Source organism: Vicia villosa, linkage group LG1, assembly GCF_029867415.1.
Source record: "Vicia villosa cultivar HV-30 ecotype Madison, WI linkage group LG1, Vvil1.0, whole genome shotgun sequence".
Lineage (NCBI taxonomy): Eukaryota > Viridiplantae > Streptophyta > Magnoliopsida > Fabales > Fabaceae > Vicia > Vicia villosa.
The window spans coordinates 239931852-239950044 of NC_081180.1; positions in this window are offsets into that span (position 1 = coordinate 239931852).

The following is an 18193-nucleotide window of genomic DNA, read 5'->3' on the forward strand; positions in this document are numbered from 1 at the left end:
TAAATTAATTTATGATCATGATTTATGACTCCAGATAGACTTTGCATGTGTTTGTAGCTCTCTTAAAAGTATGATGAAAACATGCTAAGCTAAAATTCTAGGGATTTTGACTTGATATGCCGATGAAATGATGTGACTTTCTTAATGCCATTGATGTTCTATTGTTATAGGAATCATGGGTGAAGTTAAGGATGAATGTAGTAGGTTAGAGATGGGTTTTTCTACCTGAAATGTTATTTTTCTACTATGAGGCCTGCATGAATCGATTCACGAATATGGGGAATCAAGTCAGGGAAGTTCTTAACAAAGTCTAGGAGAAAATCAAACTTTTGAATTAAAAACTCTTTTAGAACCGAATCAAAATAAATTTGATTTTGATTTTGTTTGTTGGAATTGATTCAAGGCTAAGTTAGAATCGATTCGAAAGCTGTGTTTTTCCTAAAACCATTGTTTATCATGCTCCAAATGCTCTCTTGAGGTAGTTGATGATCATGGAACTTAATGGTATTATTGTAGGCATAAATTCATTGGGGGAGAATTTAGAATAAGTCATGCAAGATTCTTATGGCTAGGTTTATTAAATCTTGGAATGCTAAGTATACCTACGGAACTAGCTTGACTTGTCTAGTAAGATATATATCTTGAATGATATTTTAAGGTAGATAATGATGTGACATTATAATATTTTACCCCTTAAGTTATTAATATAATTATAACTGTAAAGAACTCTTAAGGCATGATTATAAAAAAATAATGTATGATTAAGGATAGGTAAGGGTCAAGAAGAGTTTGTCTTAGAAGTAAAACTAATTAAACTTAGAAAGTGTAAATGTATAGGAATTACTAGAAACATTAAATGTTAATTGTAATTTCTAAGAGTACATTGCGGGACAACCCGCGTTGCAGTGTAGGGATATCATAGGTTTATAGGGTTGTTATGGTGTTAGAACAAACTCATGTAAGGATGGTGAGATGCTTTGTAATTGATGTTTTGCATAATAAATTGAATGTCCTCTTCAATCTCATGGTTTAGGTATTTATAAGAACCTCATGGGCTTGGATCTCATATCCCACGAAGATAGATTTCGCTTCTCCCATTCTTAAGAGTGTGGAAAGGGCATTTATTTCCTCCATTTCTATGAGGGAACATGGCTACCTCTATCAGACTCCATTCCTCATATTATTAGGAATTAGAAAACGCCACCTCCATGTTTTCACAAAAAGGTGAGTGATCGGGGAAATCGGCACCATAACAAAATGACGTGTGTTTCTTTCAATAAATGGGCGTTAAGGTCACGCCGCCTCTCTTTAGATAACATTCTACACCACACCTTGTGAGTTCTTTACAAATATACCAATTCATTATCCCTTAAGTATGATTTTAAAAATAGAGAATGTTCATGGTTCTAGGACATACAGGGTATCAACCATAAAATTGGAGTGCATTTGAGCAAAAAAGTAAATAAATAAAATCAAGGTTGTTAGGTTTTGATTTGTTGGCTGCTTTTTGATAAAATAATAAAGTTCAGCAAGATGTCGTGACATGTTGCTACGACATTGCAGTCTGTGTTATTTCTATTTCTGGAAGATCTATTTTTATTGTTCCAAAAGATTTGTTTTATCATTTGTGGATCAAGCAGCGCATTGAAGATTGAATTCTCTGAAGATTTGTTTCGAAGCTGAAGAGATAACATAATATCTGATTTGCTTGATTGGGTGTCAAAAACTTTTGCCTTGCATTTGAAGATTTGATTAGATATGATTTGATTTGCAGAAGGTTATAGCCAGATTTAATAACCAAGCCCAAGTGTTGCACAAGCTTATAAAAGGAGGAGTCTAAACCTAAGAAGATTATGAAGCTGGGAATAAGGATTACTATCTTTTAGGGTTTTGTCTATTCTTTGTATGTCACTCATGTTTCTTATTTGATATATAGAGTTTGACAGATTGTTCATTGTTCATTATGATTCACTCATGAGCTTTTAAGCAAGACTGTAATCTGTTTAATTGGAAGTGTGTTCTTCTGTCTTTGGTCTTTGATTATTATCACTAAGGTGATTGTGGGAAGTGAGAGGGGGTTCTCATATCTAGGAGTGTCCTAAGTAGAAGTTGCATAAGATAGTGATTAGGTGATAAGTTGTAAACTAGAGTTGTTTAGCTTTGAACTAATACTATTATATTAAATTTTCTTCCTGGCTTGGTAGCCCCCGGAGTAGGTGAGTTGCACTTAAGTGGGTTAATAATTGACTTGTGTTTTTGCGTCTTGTCTTTTTTTTTAAATTACTAATTTTTATTTGTTTTATCACTAATATGATGTCTTAACATATCTTTCAACATCATGTTTTGTTATCCTAGTGTTGGGATATCATAGCTGACATTTGTCTTGTTGTGTCTGAATTTCAATTGGCATTAGAGCAGACACCCTGTTGTGTTTTGGGTGAGCTCTAGGGAAGATATTTTCTGGTACCATGGACAAAGAAGGAGGTTTCAACAACAGACCACCACTCTTAAATGGCGCCAATTATGACTATTGAAAGGCACGCATGGTAGCATTCCTACAATTAATGGATAGAAAAACTTGGAAAGTTGTCTTAAAAGGTTGGAAACATCCTCTTGTGAAGGAAAAAGAACAGAATGAAACTTTGAAACTAGAAGAGAACTGGCCTAAAGAAGAAGATGAACTTGCTCTTGAAAACTCCAAAGCTTTGAATGCCTTATTCAATGGTGTTGACAAAAATATGTCCAGGTTGATAAATACCTATACTATGGCTAAAGATGCATGGGAAATTCTCAAAACCACTCATGAAGGGGCTTCAAAAGTTAAAATGTCAAAACTTCAGCTGCTCACTACTCAATTTAAGAATCTTAGGATGAAGGAGGATGAATCCATTCATGACTTCCACATGAGCATTCTTGACATTGCCAACTCTACTTGTGCCTTGGGAGAAAAAAAGTCAGAAGAAAAGTTGGTTAGAACAATTATCAGGTCTCTACCTAAGAGATTTGACATGAAGATGACAACCATAGAGGAAGCCCGAGACATTAGAAGCATGAGAGTAGATGAACTTGTTAGGTCACTTCAAACTTTTGAATTAGATATTAGTGACAAATGTGAAAATAAAAACAAGAGCATAGCTTTTGTCTCCAACACTGAAGATGAAAAGGTTTAATATGAACTTGATACTGAGGAAGATATGTCAAATTCCATTGTGTTACTTGGGAGGAAATTTAACAATGTATTGAAGAGAATAAATAGAAGGGCAAGACCTGATATCAAGAACATCTCACCTGACATAAACAAGAACTATGATTTTTAGGAAAGTAACAGAACTAAAGAGAAGTCATATCAAGATAAAGATATCCAGTGTTTTAAATGTGAAGGATTTGGTGACATTAAGTCTGAATGTACCACCTTCCTAAATAAACAAAAGGAGGTTTTTTCTATATCTTGGTTTGATGGTGATGAATCCGAAGATGAAACAAAAGTTGAGACTACTAAGCTTGTGACGACTTTCACTGGCAGATTAGATTCTAATGAAGACTTCCATGTTGAGAAATGTCTTATGATGAATTGAATGTTGCTTACAAAGAATTATGGATTAAAAGTGAAAAATTATGTCAACTAGGAGAAAAACAGCAAGAGATCATAACCCAGCTGCAAGCTGAAAAAGAGGATTGTCTAGCTGATATCTCGAATCTACATAATGAAGTGACTTTTCTAAAATCTAAACTTGAGAATATTGAAGGAGTGAAAAACACTTAGAAAGGGGGGGTTGAATAAGGGTTGTTTCTAAAAATGACAGATAAAAAATAATCACACAGTTATTTTTATCCTGGTTCGTTGTTAACTAAACTACTCCAGTCCACCCCTGACAAGGTGATTTACCTCAACTGAGGATTTAATCCACTAATAAATCTTGATTACAATGGTTCTTCACTTAGACAACTTCTAAGTCTTCTAGAGTATACAGATCACAACTTGATCACTCTAGGAAATTCCTTTTACAAAGATGTTAACAAATATTACAAGAGTTTAAATTGCTTCTTGATAAGCTATAATCACCAAGTGATTTTTCTCTCAAGTTTAAGTTCTAAACACTCACTAAGATATTACAAAGTTGTGAGGTTGAAGATGAAGTTCTTCTTTGATTTTGTGTGATAGCGTTTTGACAGTGTTTCTGTACTTAGAGGAAATATATATTCTTTGCTTCAGCCATCAGAACTTCTATATATAGGCAGTGAGAAAATGTGACCGTTGAGTGCATTTAATGCTTTGCGTGAATAGTACACTGCTGCATTTAATGTTTCACTCTTTTGTCAACTACCTTGAGCCATGCTTCAACTGCTTTTGCTGACTTTGCCTTTTGTAGCTTCTAACGTTCCTTTTGTCAGTCAGACAGATTTGACGTTATAGCCTTTTCATCTTATACTTGATTCTGAACTCAGACCATGTAGAATAACGTTTGAATATCAGAGTCTTCAGCTTTTGGTGCAGATGCAACTCCAGTCAACAGATTATGGAAGTGCTTTGTAGAGTGATACCATCAGATCTTCAGAGCCTTGCTTCTGACTGCCATCTTCTGATGCTTTCCAGATCATGTTCTGATTTCTTCAAGACCATCTTCTGATGTCTGCCAGACCATGTTCTGACGAAGCCATCCAGATCTTCTGGGTCAGAGCTTCTGAACGCTGATTTTGTGCATACTCTCTTAGACTTTTCCTGAAATGGAAAACGTAAAGAATTAGAGTACCACGTTGTCTTATACAAAATTCATATATAATGTTATCATCAAAACTAAGAATATTGATCAGAACATTTCTTGTTCTAACAAATATGACTAAGACCATAAGGATGTTAAACAATGGATCTGATGTGCTGGATGAAATACTTTAAGATGTGGAAAAAGGTAGAAGATCTACTGGTATAAGGTTTATTATCCAACTTTGAAGAATAAGAAGAACTTTTTGATCAAATTTGTTTCTGCTGAAGTAAAGGATAAGAGAAAAAGATTTGACCAAATGTTACAACATCTTGCTAAGTATTAGGAAACTCAGATAAAAACAAAGCATCATTCTTGTAAATATCATCATTGTGGGAAATATGGTCATATAAAGCCATTATGTCATGAACTCTATGGTTATCCAAAACATTCACCTTAACCTAGGGGTAATCATGCAAGGATTAAAACTAGAAAGGAATGGAGAGTGAAGAATGTTGTTACTAGTCTGATAGCCCATATCTCTATTAGGGTATCATATAAAGAAGATTTATATTTTGATAGCGGTTGCTCCAGGCATATGACCGGAGTGAAGAACTTCTTAGTGGACTTAAAAAATCACACCATAAATTATGTCACTTTTGGAGATGGTGCAAAAGGAGAAATCAAAGGAGTTGGAAGACTAGCTTATGAGGGATCTCCTAAGCTTGGTAATGTTCTTTTTTGTGAAGGGTCTTACTCCTAATCTGATAAGTACCATTCAACTATGTGATCAAGGTTTTAAAGTTAATCTCACTAAGTCTGAATGTGTGGTGACTAATGAAAAGAATGAAGTTCTAATGAGAGGAGGTAGGTCTAAGGATAATTACTACCTATGGACATTTTCTTCCTCGGTTTTTTTCGTGGGATACGAACTGACTCTTCTTTATTTTTGAGTTTGTGAAAATTAGAGAGTCGCCACCGACTTTTATTTTATCCAATTAAGGAAAGGTTTATAAAAGAAACAGAAAAAGACCTTTAAGAGATTTTGGGTTCGGGGGTAGGTTATACAAAGGGAAGGTATTAGCACCCCTTTGTATCCATGCTTATCCATGGGCTCTTAATTGCTTAGCTCACTTGTTTGAATCATTTGTCTTGCTTTGAAATGCTTGTATGTGGTTTTAAATACCTTTGTAAATTAACTTTGTAATGATCCTTGTGCGGATGTATACAAAGTGTTCTATCTTTCGAAAGATATTTTGAAAAAAAGATTTTTTAACTTCGTAATGATCCTTGTTTGGATATATACAAAGTGTTGTCTTTTTTGAAAGTTTTGTTTTGGAAAAACAGTGATATGTGAAACATTTGTTGTTTTGTTTGATTTGAGCAAGCAATTAGGAGATCTACCCTAAATTTATAAGGTCCTTTCTTATTTTCTTTTAGAAAATTTTCTTTGACTGGATACAGAAAGGAATTGTTGGAATTGTATTTGAAACAGTAGAATTGATTTTGAAAAGAGTAACAGAGGGATTATCCTAAGAGGTGCAAGTGTGATTGTGTTTTATTTTCAGATATTTTTGTCTTTTGAAATTAGTGATCTAACGCTTCAGTTATTATCTTCGACATACACGCAGTTTTATATGTACAGAATTTAAAGTGCGGGAATGTAAAATGCGGAAAATAAATCTACGCTATTACATCGATTATGCAAGCAATGTAAACTACGCTATTTACATGAATTTGACAACCTATACACTTATCTATGAATTTAAATTGCAATAAGATAAAAGGAAGTGTATTTTTTGGATTTCTGGATGGTTGATTTTAATTAATCTTAATGCATAATTAATTTAATTAAAAGGTTAGGAATTAGAAATAAAATTTAAACCTAAAAAAAAATTAAGTCTAAAATATGTCCAAATTGTGTGTCAATTAATTTTAAAATAAAATTAATTTTTTTTTGGGATTTTTGATATTTGTTTTGGAAATTATTAAGCTAATTAATATACAATTATGCAAATAATTATATAAATAATTTAAACTTAAAGAGAAAAATATTCTAAATATGTACAAAATTAGTCTATAATATATAAACTTGATTTAATAAAAAGAAAATATTTTTTTCTGATTTTTTGATAGGTTAGAAATAATTAAAAGATGAATATAACAATATTATCTAATTAATTAAACAAAATATTTCAATTATGAAAAAAAATAAAATATTTTTGTATCAAAAAATAATATATTATTTTATCAACCTAAAAATATTTTTATTATATTTTTTTTATTTTTAAAACTATTTTAAATTAATTTTACAAAGAAAACTAAATAAAATAGAAAATATATTAAATATATTAAAAATGGATCATGTGTAGCTGGCTGGAAGGTCTATATTATGGTCTAGCGTATCATGGGTGTTAGATTGAGTGGTCAGATTGATCTGATGGCTCAGATGTTGAGGGCACATGGCATATGCGTGGATGGCAAGCATAGAGTCTGACTGGATTTAAAAATCCACACGCGCGTTTTCCAGCCAATGAGAGGCTGCCACAACTTCGTCTTCAACCTCTCATCCGTTGCTAAAAGCTCTGCAATTGTAGGTAAAGCCTTTAGTGACGGTTTTGTCCGTAGCTACAAGACCTGTAAACAACCAAAACTTTACACAAGCAATATAAACTAATTAGGAGACCATGGTTCGACTCAAAATCATCCCCTGAGTTCAAATATGCCCTTAGTTTCTTCTAATTTTGCCTAAATCGAATAATCCTAAAATGGAGCTCAAGAACCCTAGAATGGCAATTTCGTGTACAAGCATCCAAACCTCAATTAAACTTCCAGAAATGATCAGAACATCAAACTAAACTCAAATATATGTTTACATCTTGTTAAACATGCATGTATGATTATATTTTGGTAAGTTTAAGTTTGAGCAAACCGTGAGCTATAGTACTCGATTCCGTGAGTATCAAAGCTTGAAACTGATTTGAATAGGTTCAGTGATGCTTAGGGATCGTGTTTGAGTGTTTAGTTTGGATTGAAAATGACTTAATCTAAAAATTCGAAATTCAAATTTCTTTGAAAATTTCAAGTTGATTCAAGAGTGATACAAGCAAGAGTTTGTTCTGAACTTCTGTCTCTATTCCTACTGAAGTATGCTAAGCATTATATGAGCAACAAGAGTGCTTGAATCTTAAGCTAACAATTATTGATGGCTTTTGAACTTTTAAATTTTTTAATATTAAAAAGTTTGAATTCTTTGGCCATGGCTTGATTTTCTTCATCCTCTTGCTCTAGGCCTGCTGTACCATCTCTTTGTTGCAGAAGTTAAGCCACCTTGGTGACTCATGCTAAGGACAAAAGGCCTTGGATAATTGTCTTGAACCATTTCTTTCTTAATTTAATTTTAAATGTAATAAAATTAAATTAAAAAGAAACAAAAATGTCATGGGCCTAATGTTGGTCATGGGAGCCCTTTAACATCATTAGAAACATGTTTGGATCATGAATACTTGGCCTCTTTTGGAAAAAAAATCATTTTGATCAATGCTAGTTTCATGCATTTTCCCAACAAATAGCCAACTTCAACAAGGCATATCTCCCTCAATTTTGATCATATGAAGGAGTTCTTGTACTTTTTAGAAACCTCAAGATGTCCTCTACAAGCTACTTTGGGAAACTTTTTTGCATTTGGAGAAGTTATCTTGATGTTATGGCCTTTGACAAAAAACCACTTTTTGTTGACTTTGAAAATGACTTGTAATGTCCTGGCTCATATTTTTCAAATGGTGAATCCAATGACCATGGGATCAATTTCATTTGAAAGATAATTGAGTTCCCTTCAAAACAAGCTTTGGTTGGAATTTTTTGAATGAACGAGGAGAGAGTTATGGCCGGTCAAAGTTCAGTTGACTTTTTAGGAGAAAACCCTAATTTTGAATCTTAGGGTTTTGTTGATTTCTGATCTTTTCTTGATGAATTATGATCAACCATTGATCAAATGATGAATCTTTTGACAAAATATGGATGTTGACAAAAAAAATCATTTTTGACTGTCTGTTGACTTTTCGGTCAAACTGGTCGTCTGTTGACTGTTTGAGCTGCTGACTGTGCGTCTGGGCGAATTGAAGTTTGAAATTTGTCTGGTGGTACTTTGATACATATGGAGGTCCATGAAATCCATTTGAGGTCTCAAAAAACTTGTTCTCCTGAAAAAAACAAAAACCCTAGTTAGGGACTGTTTGTGTAGGAGACAGTTAAGCGTACCTGATTTTTGTGCAGTGTTGAGTCTCTGCTGATCATGTGATTATCAGAAGACTTCTAGAACAAAAATCTTGGAATTTTGAAATGCAAAAGATTGATTTGGATGGTGATACAAAACACGGAGAATCGTGCTGTCAGCGGGTTTGACTGTTAACTGGCTGGCCGGCCATTAACGTAACAGTTAAAGTGAAAATTCAACAGTTAAAGTTAATTTTTTCTTTTTTCTTTTTTTGTTGTGTTAATGGTGAAAATTTATTTACCTGAGTTGTTAGAAAAAACACAAACACAATAAATAATTAAAATATACCATACGCGAACGAAATTACTGATGATAATCTTGAAAAATATTTAATACACAGAAAAATAAATATTTAACTAGCAATAAACACACATAATATTATCTTGATAATTAAACGACAGTACGACAGATAGTACGACATTTAATACTGACAGTACAAATATTACATAATATAATGAACAGTACGACAAATAAAATAAACGGTACATTATTTGAAAGCGAAAGATACGACAAACTTTAAAAATGACGATTAAAAACCCATGCTATAAATAACAACATATAGATGAACGGGAGTGTAAGCAACCCAGGTCCGCATTTTTCAGGACTATGCAGACAGAAAAAGGACATGATCACCACCAAAACAGTGATGACCATAAGAAAAAACGTATCCATCCACTTTGCCATTTTTGTTGGGGAAGAAGAGAAAATAATTATGAGATAGTGTGATAGAAATTTGGGAGATGAGTGAAATTTGATGTGAGAATTTATGGAAAAAATGAGGGGTATTTATAGAGTGAAAAGAAGGATAGAGACGTTGGGGAATGAAGTGATACCGTACAAAAAAGTAAAATTTGAGTGGTAGTAGGATTTGAAAGAAAGTGTATGGTAGGGTTTGAAAAGAAAGATGTATGGAATAAAGTTAGGATTTGATTTGAAAGAAAGAGATTTGAAAAGAAAGGAAAAGATTTGAAAATAATATAGTATAGTACAAAAATTAGTGGGAAACAAAAAACTAATAATAAATTAATTGTTACCAGTACAGTCTGAATCCCCGAACTCTGCGCCTGCAAAAATTTAATTTTGTACCAATTACGTCAGTACTATTTATCTGCAAATAAATCTCAAATAAACAGCGTGTGTGAAGTGATAAACAGTACTTGGCGTTTGTGTAAGAATAAATTCAACAGCGAACCAAAATACCGTATAAGAAATATTCTAAAAACCGAGTATTCATAAAATCAGGATATTTATGAAATAAAATCCAAGATTATATGAAACTCCCAATTTTTAGACAGAAGTCTGTTACCTCCACCGGAAGTGATGTTTGAAATTGCATTGAATGTGGCTTGAGAAATATAGTTGGTGGATCTAAACATTACCTGAGATGGGCTTTCAGATGCCATCTAGCGAATGTGTTGATGGTTTGTTCATCAGAATGAATCCATTGATTATATCTTGATGAAGGATTTGAAAACCTCTGCATTTACCGTTACGGAACCGTCTGAGGTTACCGCTTTGGATCTTGGAGGCTGATCGTTACGGAACTGTCCAAAGTTTTTCCGCTTTAGATTTTGAATGTTGATCATTGTGGAACCGTCTGAGGTATCTGCTTTAGATCTTTGAAGCTGATCGTTGTGGAACCGTCTGAGGTATCCGCTTTAGATCTTTGAAACTGATCGTTGTGGAACCGTCTGAGGTATCTGCTTTGGATCTTTGAAGGTTGATCGTTAAGGAACCGTCCAAGGTATCCGCTTTAGATCTTGAAGATTGACTACTTTAAGGAACCGTCTGAGGTATCGACTTAGATCTGAAGGTAGATCATTAAGGAACCGTTCAAGGTATCAACTTAGATCTGAAGGATTTGAAGTTGTTTGTTTTGAGTTGATAGGTGGTTCAAAAAGAGAGATCTCTTCAGTTTGAATCTTTGGTTCTGAGAAGAAAGCCTGTCTGAATAGAACCCAGGAGAATATTGCATGTGATTGAGAATAACTTGCTGGGGATATTCGTTTACCTGAAAACCAAGTTAGTGACATGCAATACCATGATGTATGTAATGTATATGTTGAAATTTTCAAACTAAGTTAGAATCGTGCATGTTATGTATGCGTTTGTCATGAATCATTATATGCTATGCATGAATATGCGTATGATGTATGATTTATGCAGTTTAGAGCGTATCAAACTTCTGGTTGGGAAAATAAATCCCTGCTTGCTATTTTGGAAATGAAGGCATTGTGATTGTTGATGATTTTTGCTATCTTGTTCGAGTACACTCAGCTGGGGAACTTCCTTACGGACCAGGGTGTTCTGTTGAGGGATATTTGACTACCGCTCGAGGATGAAGGTAATTTGAAAGTTCTGATTTTGATGTACCCTGAATGGGAATAAGAAAGATGTGTAATCCTCCGATGCACTATTCTACCAAGCCTTGGTGTGGAGGATCATGCCTTCTGGGGATAGTGATCTTGAACAGCCCTGCTGGGGAATAAGGTTTCTCGAATCACTTTGTTGGAGAGAAAAATCTCACTGAGGAATCTGCTGAGAAACGTATCTCTGTTGGGGAACTTTTCTTCTGATGCTGGTTTCGGGATGATGTCCAGATGATTGGGACATTACCTGAATGTTATTCCTGTTTTTCTTATAAACATCAATCATATTCAAATGCATATGTTCATTCAAAATTATCATTGGGACGTTTACGCGTTCAAAACAGAAAAAGTGAAAACATTGATTTTGAGCATGAACTGTATTGATTTTGAAAGAGAGACATAATAGGCGGATTAGTACAAGGAGACAAAAATCCTAGTAGTAGGAAGTTGTCATAAAACTTTGAAAAGTACTTATAAAGGGAAATAGCTATGTGAAAACAATCCAGTCAAGTTTCAACTCTGCTATTGCCAATCTGTCTTCGAGTATCTCATCCCTCACTTGTTGGAAGAAAATGATTGGACTGATTGGTGCCTTTGATGTGTTGAACCTTGAAGGTGAGTGGGTAGCCAAACGGGACATAGTCGTACGCTTTATTCCCTAACTTTTGCCTAGGCTGCCTTTTCAGGTTTTCAGCCTACCGGGATAATTATTATTTTTTTAGTCTCTAATTTTTGCCTGGATCGCCCTTTCAGGTTTTCAATCCACCGAGACGCTCATTTTTGCCTAGGTTGCCCTTTCAGGTTTTCAACTTAGCGAGCTTTTCTTTAAGCGAAGTACTTTTTGACTATGTCCACATTTACAGGGTGTGGGAAATCCTCGCCATCCATAGTGGTAGGCAACATGGCTCCGCCGGAGAATACTTTCTTGATTACAAATGGTCCCTCATAAGTGGGAGTCCACTTGCCCCTGGGGTCGCCCTGTGGTAAGATGATACGTTTGACAACCAAATCACCGGTTTGATATGCCTGACTTTTGACTTTCTTGTTGAAGGCTTTGATCATACGTTTCTGGTACAACTGACCATGACAAATAGCCGCAAGCCTCTTCTCATCAATCAAGTTTATCTGGTCCAACCGAGTCTGAATTCAATCGTCTTCATCTAGATCGTCTTCTTTCATAATCCTTAGGGAAGTAATCTGAATTTCAATTGGAAGAACTGCCTCCATACCATAGACTAAGGAGAATGGAGTTGCCCCTGTTGAAGTACGTGCTGATGTGCGATAACCATGAAGAGAAAAAGGTAACATCTCGTGCCAGTCTTTGTAGGTTACTGTCATCTTTTGTATGTTCTTTTTGATGTTCTTGTTGGCAGCTTCCACGGCACCATTCATCTTTGGTCGATATGGGGATGAATTATGATGTTTGATCTGGAACTGCGTGCAGACTTCAGTAATCATTCTGTTGTTTAAATTTGTGCCATTGTCTGTGATGATCCTTTCAGGGATGCCATACCGACAAATGAGATTGTGCTTGATAAACCGAGCCACCACATTCTTGGTAACTGAAGCAAACGAAGCTGCCTCTACCCATTTTGTGAAATAATCAATAGCGACCAGGATAAAACGATGTCCGTTGGAAGCAGTAGGCTTGATTTCTCCAATCATATCGATTCCCCACATTGCAAAAGGCCAAGGAGCTGTCAGGACGTTTAATGGGATTGGAGGTACATGTACTTTGTCGGCATATATCTGGCATTTATGACAAGTTCTGGAGTGATGATGGCAGTCTGTCTCCATGGTAGACCAGTAGTAACCTGCTCTTAGTATCTTTTTAGCCATTGTATGTCCATTTGAATGAGTACCAAAGGCACCATCGTGTATGTCTTCCATAATCTGTTCCGCTTCCTTCTTGTTCACACAACGAAGCAAAGTCGAGTCATGGTTGCGTTTGTACAGGATTCCATTACTTAGAAAGAATTTGGCGGCAAATCTTCTTAGAAACTTTCTATCGTTAATGGATGCCCCTTCAGGGTATTCCTGAGCTTCGAGATATCTTTTTACTTCATGGAACCATGGTTTTTCTTCCACTCCTTCGGTATCAATCTCATTGCAATAGGCTGGTTCATCATGTCGGTAAATGGTGATCATAGGCGCCTCATTGTCCCACCTGACTTTGAACATAGATGACATGGTAGCTAAAGCATCAGCCAGTTGATTTTCTTCCCGCAGGATATGTTCAAAAGTGATTTCTTCAAAATAAGGAATCAAACTCAGCACATATTCTTTGTAAGGAATTAGATTCGGGTGCTTCGTGTCCCATTCCCCTTTGACTTGATAAATTACAAGGGCTGAGTCTCCGTATACCTCCAGGAACTTGATTCTCATATCGATTGCAGCTTTGAGACCCAGAATACATGCTTCATACTCGGCTATATTGTTAGTGCAGTTGAAACATAACCTGGCAGTGAATGGTGTATGTCCTCCTGTAGGAGAAATGATCACAGCTCCGATGCCATTGCCAAGCGCATTAGAGGCTCCATCAAAAACCATAGTCCATCGGGATCCTGGCTCGGGTCCTTCCTCTGGTCCTGGTTGTTCGTAGTCAGTAATTAGCATAATATCTTCATCTGGGAAGTCAAAGTTCAACGCTTGATAATCATCCACTGCTTGATGAGCCAGATGATCAGCTACCACACTTCCTTTGATCGCTTTTTGTGAAGTATACTGGATGTCATACTCTGTTAAGATCATTTGCCATCTTGCTATTCTTCCAGAGAGAGCAGGTTTGTCGAACACATATTTGATAGGATCTATTTTGGAGATCAGGAAAGTGGTATGGTTTAGCATATACTGTCTCAGTCGGCGAGCCGCCCATGCCAAGGCACATCAAGTTTTCTCGAGCAGTGAGTATCTTGTTTCACAATCGGTAAACTTTTTGCTAAGATAGTAGATTGCATGCTCTTTTCGGCCAGACTCGTCATGTTGCCCCAGTACACACCCCATTGAATCTTCTAACACTGTTAGGTACATTATCAGAGGTCTTCCTTCCACTGGTGGTAACAAGATTGGTGGTTTTTGAAGATATTCTTTGATCTTATCAAAGGCTAATTGGCATTTGTCGTTCCATCTTTCTACTTGATCTTTCTTCAACAATTTGAAGATTGGCACACAAGTAGTAGTCATATGGGCAATAAATCTGGCGATGTAGTTCAGACGTCCCAAGAATCCTCTGACTTGTTTCTCGGTACGGGGTATGGGCATTTCTTGAACGGCTTTGACCTTGGCAGGATCAACTTCAATACCCTTGCTGCTGACAATGAAACCTAGGAGTTTACCGGATCTTACTCCAAAGGTACACTTGTTCGGATTCAGTCGCAACCTGTACTTCCTGAGTCTGTCAAACAGCTTGTGCGGATGACCCAGATGTTCTTCTTCGGTGTTGGACTTTGCAATCATATCATCCACATAAACCTCTATTTCTTGATGAATCATATCATGGAACAGAGCTACCATTGCACGCTGATACGTTGCTCCTCATTCTTTAAACCAAAGGGCATCACTTTGTAACAAAAGGTTCCCCAGGGTGTTGTGAAGGTTGCCTTTTCCATGTCTTCTGGCGCCATCTTGATTTGGTTGTAACCTGAGAATCCATCCATAAAGGAAAATACCTTGCATTGTGCAGTATTGTCAACCAGTACATCAATGTAAGGTAAAGGGAAATCATCCTTGGGGCTTGCCCGATTCAGATCTCTGTAGTCTACACACATTCTGACTTTCCCGTCTTTTTTAGGCACAGGCACGGTGTTATCTATCCATGGAGGATAACTCACAACTTTTAGAAAACCAGCGTTGAATTGCTTTTCAACCTCGTCTTTGATCTTTTTGGACATGTCGGGCCTACTTCTCCGCAGTTTCTGCTTAACTGGAGTGCTAACTTCTTTGATTGGTAGGCGATGGACCACAATATCCGTGTCGAGGCCAGGCATATCTTCATAGGACCAAGCGAATATCTCAACGTAGTCTTGTAATATTTGAATCAGTCTTTGCTTGACACTGTCTTCTAAATCAGCCCCTATCTTGGCTTCTTTCTTTTCTTCGTCACTGCCCAGGTTGATAACCTCAATTGGCTCTTCATGCGGCTGTATAGTCTTTTCTTCTTGTTCTAACAGCCTTGCAAGTTCCCTAGGTACTTCACAATCTTCCTCACTTTCGTCCTCAGTTTGGTAGATCGGATTTTCAAAGTCATGATTGGCAATAGCAGAATCGTTATCAACAGGATCCAAAGTGAATGTGAATCTGCATTTATTATGTGAGTGTGTGTAAGAATACATAGCTATTTGAAAATGAAGAAAGAAACAAAAAGGATCACAAAATTTGAATATGCAAACGTCCCATGATTTTATTAAATGAACATGATCATGGTATGACAAACCCTTATAAAAAGGACCAGTGTGCTTCGGGCAAGGCACCTGGCTTTTTAAGTTCATGGTTCGATAGTTCAGGAACCATTTTTATCTTTGAACATATAAACAACGAAAACAGGAAATTGCATTTACTCCTGATCAAAGGAGATAACATCTTCGGCTTCCCAGTTGTTCAATCCATTGTTGTGAGTAGGGAATATCCAGCTGCTCTAGTTGCAGTTGTCTTCTTCGTCTTCCACAGCATTGACTTCTTTGGTGGTGAAATGAGCTGTTGATCCTTCAAGATGAGCAAGATACTCTGCTAGATACGAGAGCCCATGCTAAGATACCTCTGTTGGCTGAGAGAGATACCCGATAAGATTGTCCCATCCAATTGGGATGATGTCTTTGATAGAGACTTGTGCATTCTGGGGAGCAGTGTACTCCGCCAAAAAATCATTCTCGTTATTTGGTGTTTCCCAGACTTCTTCAGGAGTGACAGGGCTTGTGATTGTCATATTGTCTTCAAAATGTTCATCCCATCCAGTTGGGGTGATGTCTTCAATAGCGATCTGCGAGCTCAGGGGAGCGGAATACTTCACCATAAAGTCATACTTACCACTTGGTTCTCCCAGCGTATCCCAGACTTCTTTTGGACTAGGTGGACTTTGGTATTGCTCAGTAATGGAACTTGTGAAACTTTTGCAATCTTCAAACTGATCACCCCATCCAGTTGGGACGATGTCTTCAATGGCAATAAAAGAACTCTGAGGAGCAGTGTACTTCACTAGAAAATCATACCTGCCGCTTGGTTCTCCCAGAGTATCCCAAACCTCCTTTGAAACGGGTGGAACTTGGTCGTCTTCAATAGCATTTACTCCTTGGCTGATGAAATGTGACATTAATCCTCCAGAACGAGGACTTTGATCGTTCTTCTGAGTTCCATTAGCATAGCCCAGACCTAGCTTATCGAACTTGTAAGGAACATCAAGGAGTTGTCCCCATACTGTGCAACCACCCTCTTCAATCACAGCTTTAGCATCTTTGAGAGAAGCCATAGTTGGAGTTATTCTTGTAGCAGGAGTAGCAGAAATATGTTTGGCAACAGAGATAGCTGGAGGAACCACCTCAAAAGATTGGCAGGGAGTTTCGATGAATTCGCCGTCCATCTCAACATACTTGGAGTTACTCAGGTGGCTAACCACATATTCTTCTTCGCCATAAACTGTGACGACCTTGCCTTTTACCGGATATTTCAACTTCTGATGCAGGGTAGAAGTTACAACGCTTGCCCCATGTATCCAAGAGCGTCCTAGTAAACAGGAGTATGCTGGATGAATTTCCATCACATAAAAGGTAGAATCAAAGATCTGAGAGCCCACTCTGATTGGGAGCTTAACTTCTCCGTATACTGTTCTTGTTGACCCGTCGAAGGCTCTTACCACAACATCGCTTGGTTGTAACACAACTCCTTCGAAGTCAATTTTTTCCAGTACTACTTTTGGTAACACATTTAAGGAGGAACCATTGTCTACCAACACATGAGACAAAGTGGTGTCGTTACATTCAATAGAGATGTGCAGGGCTTTATTGTGATTTTTCCCAGTAGGGGTTAAATCAGCATTAGAGAAACCGAGACCGTTATTCACTGTTAGACTGGCAACACAATTTTCGAATTGGTCGACTGAAATCTCCTGTGGTACATGTGCAGCTTTCAAGAATTTCATCAGGGCCTTGGCATGAGCTTCTGAATACTTTAGCAGAGACAGCATTGAAATCTTTGAAGCAGTGTGCCCCAGTTGTTCGACAATATTGTAATCACTTTTGCAGATGATTTTCAATATTTCCTCCATTTCTTGCCTCGACGGATCTTCAACAATGACTTCCACAGGTACTTGAACTGGTTCAACTAGCTGCTCTTTGCCTCGAGCGTTGATATCTTGATTGGGAACTGGGACCTGGATTGGATTAGTAGCAATATTTGGAGAAATTTCTGGTGAAAAGATCCTTCCACTTCTCGTAATCTTACTAGTCCCCACAATATTATCAACAGCTGGATTAGTAAAGTTCACGGCCTCTTCAATCAAGGTGTCTTGTTTAACTCCATGGATATAAACATTAGTGCTATAACTCCACGGGACAGCTTTGTCTGAGGAGTATGGAAATGGAGTCGGACTGTTGATGATTACCGATGCCACTCTGGGTGCAGCAGAAATTTTGAAAGGAGCTTTGGTAGGGATTTTCAATGGTATGTTAGAAACCACTGAGACGTCCTCTATCCTCATCCCATTTGAAAAAACTTCGCACAGATTGTCTATAGAAGGGAGCTTCTCAAACATAATGATACGACGATCCATCCATTTTTGAATTCCTCCTTTCAAATTCTCACACCCATTGGGTAGGTGTGCACAATAAAAGCAATCAGGGTCACAACCTGGGAATAAA